Raw genomic sequence first — 8,235 nt, forward strand, 5'->3', positions numbered from 1 at the left:
TCAGTTTCTAGCTGACATTATCGTCTAATGAATTTCGCCGGTTTAAGTATACATTTAATTCCGAGACGAGGCTTTTCAGTTGACGTTGGATAACCTTAATAGCTCAGTTAGTTAAAAAAGAAAAAAATAGCCAAGAAACATAGTATGTCATGAAAAATTATGAATCCTGAACAATGGTAACAACACCCATTATTAGTACATCTCACCCGTCACCGTCGAAAAACTCCACGTAGTTATTCTGATTGGTCCTGCGTACGAATTTATTTGATGCACGTTTTCTCCTCCCACTCTTTGATAGCACTGTCATTTGTTCTCTCTGTGGGCCCCTTTATTCCAAGCCAGTTTAGAAATTTATTTTCTAAAGAGAAGATGGTTTCTTCAGTAATACGTAAAGGAAATTATACACTGCATGGTTAACTGAATTTTATCGCTATGAAATCCTAACTATAATTTTAGGATTAAAAGGTCTGGATATCAGCAGGTTGAAGAAAAACAATTTTTGATTTTTACGCTGTTCTTCAGGTTTAATCGCTTAAACCTGAAAAAAAAAATTAAAAATACAAATTTGAATTTATAATCAGAACACAGAAATGCTAATGAGAAAAGAAATGTAACAGTTTTTCATTATTTCATCATTTTTATGTACTTTAATATTGTAAAATCAAGTTTGTAGTTTTTCGAAGAGCTGTCGAAATATGCCTTTACAAATTAAAACTGTTGTCTTTTTTCTTAATTTTACTATCCTTGATAAGTCCTTTTAAAAAATATTTCCGTAACTCGGCCAGGACGATTACATCAATTTATCGGTGCATCGCTTGTGAATGTATGAAGGTAACAATTAGCCAATATTTCGTATCTCTAAACATTTTCAGTCACGAAGAAACTGCAAAGTCCTTGACAGGTTTTCTAATTTATGTTTTCGATATGCCAACGTGATTCAACTACAAGTACATTGTATAGACGACTCTCTTTATAGTCGACAGCCCCCGGACCGTCAATTGGTTCCCATAATAGCGGGTGGATGAAAACTGACCCAATTTCAAGTTGTAAAATGTTACTATACGGGTATGAGCCAAAGAATAACGGATATGAACTGCAGAATCTATTGGAAGGCGCAAATTCGACGTCAAGAACATTGAAATGACAAAATTATGTAGATACAGTGCAGCGGAAGCACTTTGAAGACCCTCTCAATGGGGCAGTGGCTCAGTTACGGTTAACGGCTAAATGTTTGGCTTTTTTACGACTAACGGTTAATTTTTTTTCCATTTCGGTTAAGAGAAAAGTTACAAATTTATTAAATAATAATATACCTTTATACTGCTCGATTCACACAACTGGATGAAAGAATTGGAGAAATCTAAATATAGTTGAAACAAAATACTGCAACTCGTCCTACAAAAAGCAGGCCAAGTAAGACTCCAAACTTTTGGTTTCAATAACAGATCACACCAGGGCAGATTGTGTACTCGTCGTAGCCGCATCAACCACGAAACAGGAAAAGTAACCGGTCTTAAGAGATCTTAGTCTCCTACGCAGCCGTTCTTAGGCTCGTCACGCAAAGCTCGACTAGCCTAAAGACGGCTGCGTAGGAGACTAAAGTGTCAGATCTAGGCACCTTGAAATTGGCAAATATTGGGTACAAATTTTTTTATGGTGAACTTATGTTATCGCTAACGGTTTAAACTTTTCAATTTTTACGTCCGAGTTTAATTTACGGCTAACGGCTAAACCCATTGAGACTTTCTTTGACGACTGAGAAGGAACATCTTGGGCGTATTGAGTAATTAACATATTTAGATTATTCTGATCGTTGGGGGGAAGAATTTAAATTTGTCGTTCAATGTGTCCACGATGTCCGTTGTAACAAGAGTAGAAGCAATAAAGATGACGTGTCCCCAGTTCCGTAATAGCCGTAGTTATTTCCATACATTTCTTTGTAGTTTCGGTCGGCGATTTACATGGTCCGGACCGTGATAGCGACGTATCCTCGTCGTAAATTTGTGGCAATTAAAAACATTATGATACTGTAGGATTATTAGGTCATTTTCCCTATTATATCTCCATTTTCGATCAGTAAAAAGATCTACCCAGCGTGAGCGCATGTTTATATTAGTCACTTATTACGCGATGTACATGAAATAACTATGCGAATTAACCTGCAAAAAAAGACTTAACACTAAATTTTAAACAAATAAGTTAGTCTAGGTGTAAGTGTGAACTTACGAGATGGATCTGGGTGTTAAAGTGTGTAAACAAGGAGCCTGTATATGCCTCTCAGCACAGAGGCAACAAGTCTGCAACTCAACCGGTCCTTATAATTAGCAGTTTGAAAGTTAAATATTAAGAGTGTGTTTAAAGAGATTGATTACTTGCGCTTTCATGTATTGTGTAGGGTACTACTCCTCTAGGCCACTGTGCGTTGCGCTTTAATCCACGTTTTCCCCCAAGATTTGTTGGATCAAGACTATGTTCAGCCGCTTGAATTTGTGCTTCTCCTAGCAAGGTGAATTTCAAAACGTGGATATCTTCAACAAAAATTATACGGTATTACTCTAATTAAAACTGCAGATCGAGAAGGAAAGGCGCAGTCTCAAATTGACAAAGAAGCAGCCAATCAAAGGTACATCACTTGGTGATCGCACTGAACATTTTAAAATTAGTTCTGTTTTCATTCAGTGGTCATGAAATTCTGTAGTTACCTCGTTTATCTCGTTCTTCCTTCACTACCGGAATTCCCAGAGAGTAGGAAACGAGGAGAATAACAATCAAAGACAACATCTTGAATCCACTGGAATGTGAACTCGCCGGAAAACGTCTCTAGCTCGCGTGCTTGACTGTCTTGACTGTGTGTTAACCTTTAGTCTTTCGGTTTAATCAACTCTTCGTTCCTTGATATCGGCACAAAAATTCTCTCTTCTGGGCAACAGTAACGTTAACTTTACACAGCTCATGTCAGTTCTGTGAATATTGATCCAACTGTACAGGTTTGAGCCAATCAGAATACGTAAAAAACCTAGGGTTTTGCTGCCTTTCATGTCAATGTTGAACCAACTGCAGAAGAAAAGGACACAAAGAAAAAAGTGTTACAATTGACCCAAATTACACGTATACTTTTTGGTGTTTGATATTAGCCACGGAACTTATGCCTTCGTTTACAAAGGAAAGCTTTGAGGACCCAGCTGAATAACTGATCACGACGCCAGATTTAGAAATGGTAAATTTCACAACATATAGATAAATTCTCCACGTCTTTGTTTTGCCTATGATCTTTAGTCATCTGATAAAGTATTAATTTTGTTTCTTTACTAGACATTCCTTTCTGCAACAGTGCCATTTTTTTTTTAATTTCAACTCCTTTCTGTTTATTTCTGTAGGATTAGAACTAGTAAAGATAAGTTAAGATATGTCCTGAGGAAATGCTTCCTAAAATATTCTATTGTTAGACTTGACAATAGGCTATACGTAGCGGTACTGAAGGGTGTCACAAATATTTGAATTTTTTGAAATTATGGCATTGATTAAAGGTGCACTGCCATAAAAACTAAATTTCTGAAATTATTGGATTTGTTGAGTTTATTCTAAAAGAGCATAAAGAAATGCCTTGTTACAAAAAAATCAGCATCTTATTGTAATTTGGGGGTGAAATATTGGCACTTCATTATGCTCCATACAAATCCGTCTAATTTTGCTTGGTGCAGCGACAAAAAAATTACGTTCTTTAATATATGCGAGTGTTTACTCTAACTGCGTCAGTCACTTTGAACAGTTTAACTGTGTGATGTGAGGAAGACGACATCCTTGCTATTGTAGAATTGAGCTTAGTCCATGGTTAGTATACTATAACGGATGCGGTCTATCTCCCGTTAAACTGTTCCATCAAAGTGTACTGACCCGGTTACAGTAGACACCCGCATAACAGTCGCATCAGTAAGAACCTAGGTGCAGTAACACACAGATTCTGCATTGGTGCGGCCACCACTGCAGCGACACCAGGTGGTTTGTAACTGGCTTATCAAAGTCTTGGGCCGCTGGAGTTCAGACGAGTATAAACGCTACTGAAAGGGGCAGTGTCACTTATTTTTATTGTGCGTTTGAACAGCGAAAATACAAACCTGCATCGATGGAAATATTAATTAAAATAATGTTTCAGTTTTGTTATTAATTATCCTACGAGTATAGATACCTAAGCTAGCATTTGTTCTTTTGCTGCGGATGGCTTGAATGGAAATCGATTACAACTTGAAAAAATTGGCCTTTTTTTTTCAAGTTCTTCCCCTTCCTTTTGTTTTTCATTGGACAAATCTCATACAAATAAATTTTTATGTCTGAGAAAAAGTTCTACGTTAAATGTTTGAGTCTCTTTCATTAAAATATAGTAAACTCTCCGTGGTAGTTCCGTTTTAAGATCTCCTCAGGAGGTTCTTTTCCCTTTCCTATACAAATAACAATGGAAAACTCTCGTACTGCAACGTAAGGCCTATCAGTATTTACTTTAAGCCTTAATATCAACAAACAGTTTTCCCCACTGGTTTATATACATTTTTGTCACAGTCCTAGTTAGAACCAAAGTTAATAAAGGGGAGTGGTTATGAAGCCAAACAAGTTTGTTTGTTGTATGTTTTTGTTATCATTTTTGGCCTTGACAGTGCACAAAACACAATAGATTTTGAAATATGTTGGAACCGCTGAACAATAGGAACGTTCTTGTTTAGATATTCAACTGTTTGCTAAGGATTTAGAAACCATTTTTGTTTCCTCGCAACAGTTCTCAGTTTCCAAAAGAAATATTTCCATTTCACGAATTCGAGACCAAAAAGCATTGAACTTATTGCACGATTTTTGACTATTTTCACGAGTTGGAGACCAGAAAGCAATGGAATTATTGCTCTCTTTTAGGCTATTTTCACGAACTTGAGGCCAACAAGAAATGATATTACGGCTTCATTTTGGCCATTTTCACGACTTTTGCTCATTTTCACGGATTTTAGTCCAGAAAGAAATGACCTTATGTCTTGACTTTTACCTATTCTAACGAAATTGAAACCAAACAGCAGTGAACGTCTCGACCGATTTCGGGCTATATTCACGAATTTTAAAAACTAGAAAAAAATTACTTATTTCCCAATTATTGCCTATTTTCGCAAATTAGAGTCCAAAAAGAGGGAACAAGTGGCTCGATTTGGCTACTTTCTCCAATTTGAGACCCGAAAGGAATCCACTTATCTCTCAATTTTGGGGGATTTTCTAGAAATCACACCAGGAAGGGATTAAACCCCCAAGCGTCAGATATCTAAGCCAAACACGTAAGGATTTGTATCCCCCAAACGTAAAAAATCTAACCCCAAAACGTAAGGATTTGTAACCCGCAAACGTAAAAAATCTAAACCCAAAACGTAAGGATTTGTAACCCCCAAACGTAAGAAAACTAACCCACGAACATAAAAAATCTAACCCCCAAACGTAAGAAATCTAACCCCCGAACGTAAGGATTTGTAACCCCCAAACGTAAGGAATCTAACCGCCAAACATAAGAAATCTAACTCCCGAACGTAAGGCTTTGTAACCCCTAAACGTAACGCTTTGTAACCCCCAGACGTAAAAAATCTAACCCCCGAACGTAAGGATTTGTAACCCCCAAGCGTAAGAAATCTAACCCCCAAACGTAAGGATTTGTAACTTCCAAACGTAAAAAATTCTAACCCCCAAACGTAAGAAATCTAACCCCCGAACGTAAGGATTTGTAACCCCCAAAAGTAAGAAATCTAACCCCCGGACGTAAGGATTTGTAACCCCCAAGCGTAAGAAATCTAACCCCCAAACGTAAGGATTTGTAATTTCCAAACGTAAAAAAGTCTAACCCCAAACGTAAGAATTTGTAATCTTTAAACGTAAGAAATCTAAACACCAAACGTAAGGATTTGTAACCCTTAAACATAAGAAATGTAACCCCCAAACGTAAGCATTTGTAACTCGCAAACGTGAGGATTTGTACGATCCAAACGTAAGAAATCTAATCTTCAAACGTAATGATTTGTAACCTCCAAACGTAGGAAATCTAACGCCCAAACGTAAGGATTTCTAACTCGCAAACGTAAGGATTTGTAAGACCCAAACGTAAGAAATCTAACCTTCGAACGTAATGATTTGTAACCCCCAAACGTAAGAAATCTATTCCCCGAACGTAACGATTTTTAAACCCCAAAATTAAGTAAGCAAACCCTCAAACGTAAGGATTTGTAACCAAATAACGTAAAAAAATCTAACCCCCGAACGTAAGGAATTTGTAGCCCCCAAACGTAAGAAGTCTAACCCCTAACCTCTAAACTTAAGGATTTGTAACCCCCAAACGTAAGAAATCTAACCCCAGAACATAAGGATTTGTATTCCCCACACGTAAGAAATCTAACCCCAAAATGTAAGGATTTGTAACCCCCAAACGTGGGAAATCTAACCCCCGAACGTAAGGATTTGTAATCGCCAAAACGTAAGAAATCAAACTTCCAAAAGTAAGGATTTGTAACCCCCAAACGTAGGGATTTGTAACCAAAAACGTAAGAACTTTAACCCCCAAACGTAAGGATTTGTAACCCTCAAACGTAAGAAATCTAACCCTCGAACATGAAAAATCTAACCCCGGAACTTAAGGATTTCTAACCCCCAAACATAAGAAATCTAACCCCGAAACTTAAGGATTTGTATCCCCCAAACTTAAGAAATCTAACGCCCAAACGTAAGGATTTGTATCCGCCAAACGTTAGAAATCTAACGACCGAATGTAAGGTCTTGTAACCCCCAAACGTCAGAAATCTAACCCCAAACGTAAGGAGTTGTAATCGCCGAAACGTAAGAAATCAAACTCAAAAATGTGACAATTTGCAACCCCCAAACGTAAGACTTTGTTATCCTCAAACGTAAAAAATCTCACCTTTAAAGGTAAGGATTTGTAACCCCCAAAACGTAAAAAAATCAAACCCCTGAAGGTAAGGATTTGTAACCCCCAAAACGTAAAAGAACAAAAACCCGAACGTAAAGATTTGTAACCCCAAAAACGTAAGAAATCAAACCAAAAAAACTTAAGGATTTGTAACCCACAAACGTAACAAATCTAACTCCCAAACGTAATGATTTGTAACCCCTAAACGTAAGAAATCTAACCCCCGAACGTAAGGATTTGTAACCCCCAAGCGTAAGAAATCTAATCCCCAAACGTAAGGATTTGTAACCTCCAAACGTAAAAATTCTAACCCCCAAACGTAAGAAATCTAACCCCCGAACGTAAGGATTTGTAACCCTTAACCGTAAGAAATCTAACCCCCAAACGTAAGCATTTGTAACTCGCAAACGTGAGGATTTGTAAGACCCAAACGTAAGAAATCTAACCTTCGAACGTAATGATGTGTAACCCGCAAACGTAAGAAATCTAAACCCCGAACGTAACGATTTCTTAACCCCAAACATAAGTAAGCAAACCCTTAAGCGTAAGGATTTCTAACCCCCAAACATAAGAAATCTAACCCTGAAACTTAAGGATTTGCATCCCCTAAACTTAAGAAATCTAACCCCCAAACGTAAGGATTTGTAACCTCCAAACGTAAAAATTCTAACCCCCAAACGTAAGAAATCTAACCCCCGAACGTAAGGATTTGTAACCCTTAACCGTAAGAAATCTAACCCCCAAACGTAAGCATTTGTAACTCGCAAACGTGAGGATTTGTAAGACCCAAACGTAAGAAATCTAACCTTCGAACGTAATGATGTGTAACCCGCAAACGTAAGAAATCTAAACCCCGAACGTAACGATTTTTTAACCCCAAACATAAGTAAGCAAACCCTTAAACGTAAGGATTTCTAACCCCCAAACATAAGAAATCTAACCCCGAAACTTAAGGATTTGCATCCCCTAAACTTAAGAAATCTAACCCCCAAACGTAAGGATTTGTATCCGCCAAACGTAAGAAATCTAACAACCGAATGTAAGGATTTGTAACCCGCAAACGTAAGAAATCTAACCCCAAACCGGTAAGGAGTTGTAACAGCCGGAACATAAGAAATCAAACCCAAAAATGTGACAATTTGTTACCCCCAAACGTAAGACTTTGTAACTTTCAAACGTAAAAAATCCCACCTTTAAAGGTAAGAAATTGTAACCCCAAAAACGTAGAAAAATCGAACCCCTGAAGGTAAGGATTTGTAACCCCTAAACGTAAGAAATCTAACTCCCGAGTGTAAGGA

The sequence above is a fragment of the Pavona decussata genome, unplaced genomic scaffold (genome assembly GCF_977016875.1).
Source record: "Pavona decussata unplaced genomic scaffold, jaPavDecu1.1 SCAFFOLD_96, whole genome shotgun sequence".
NCBI classification, from domain to species: Eukaryota; Metazoa; Cnidaria; class Anthozoa; order Scleractinia; family Agariciidae; genus Pavona; species Pavona decussata.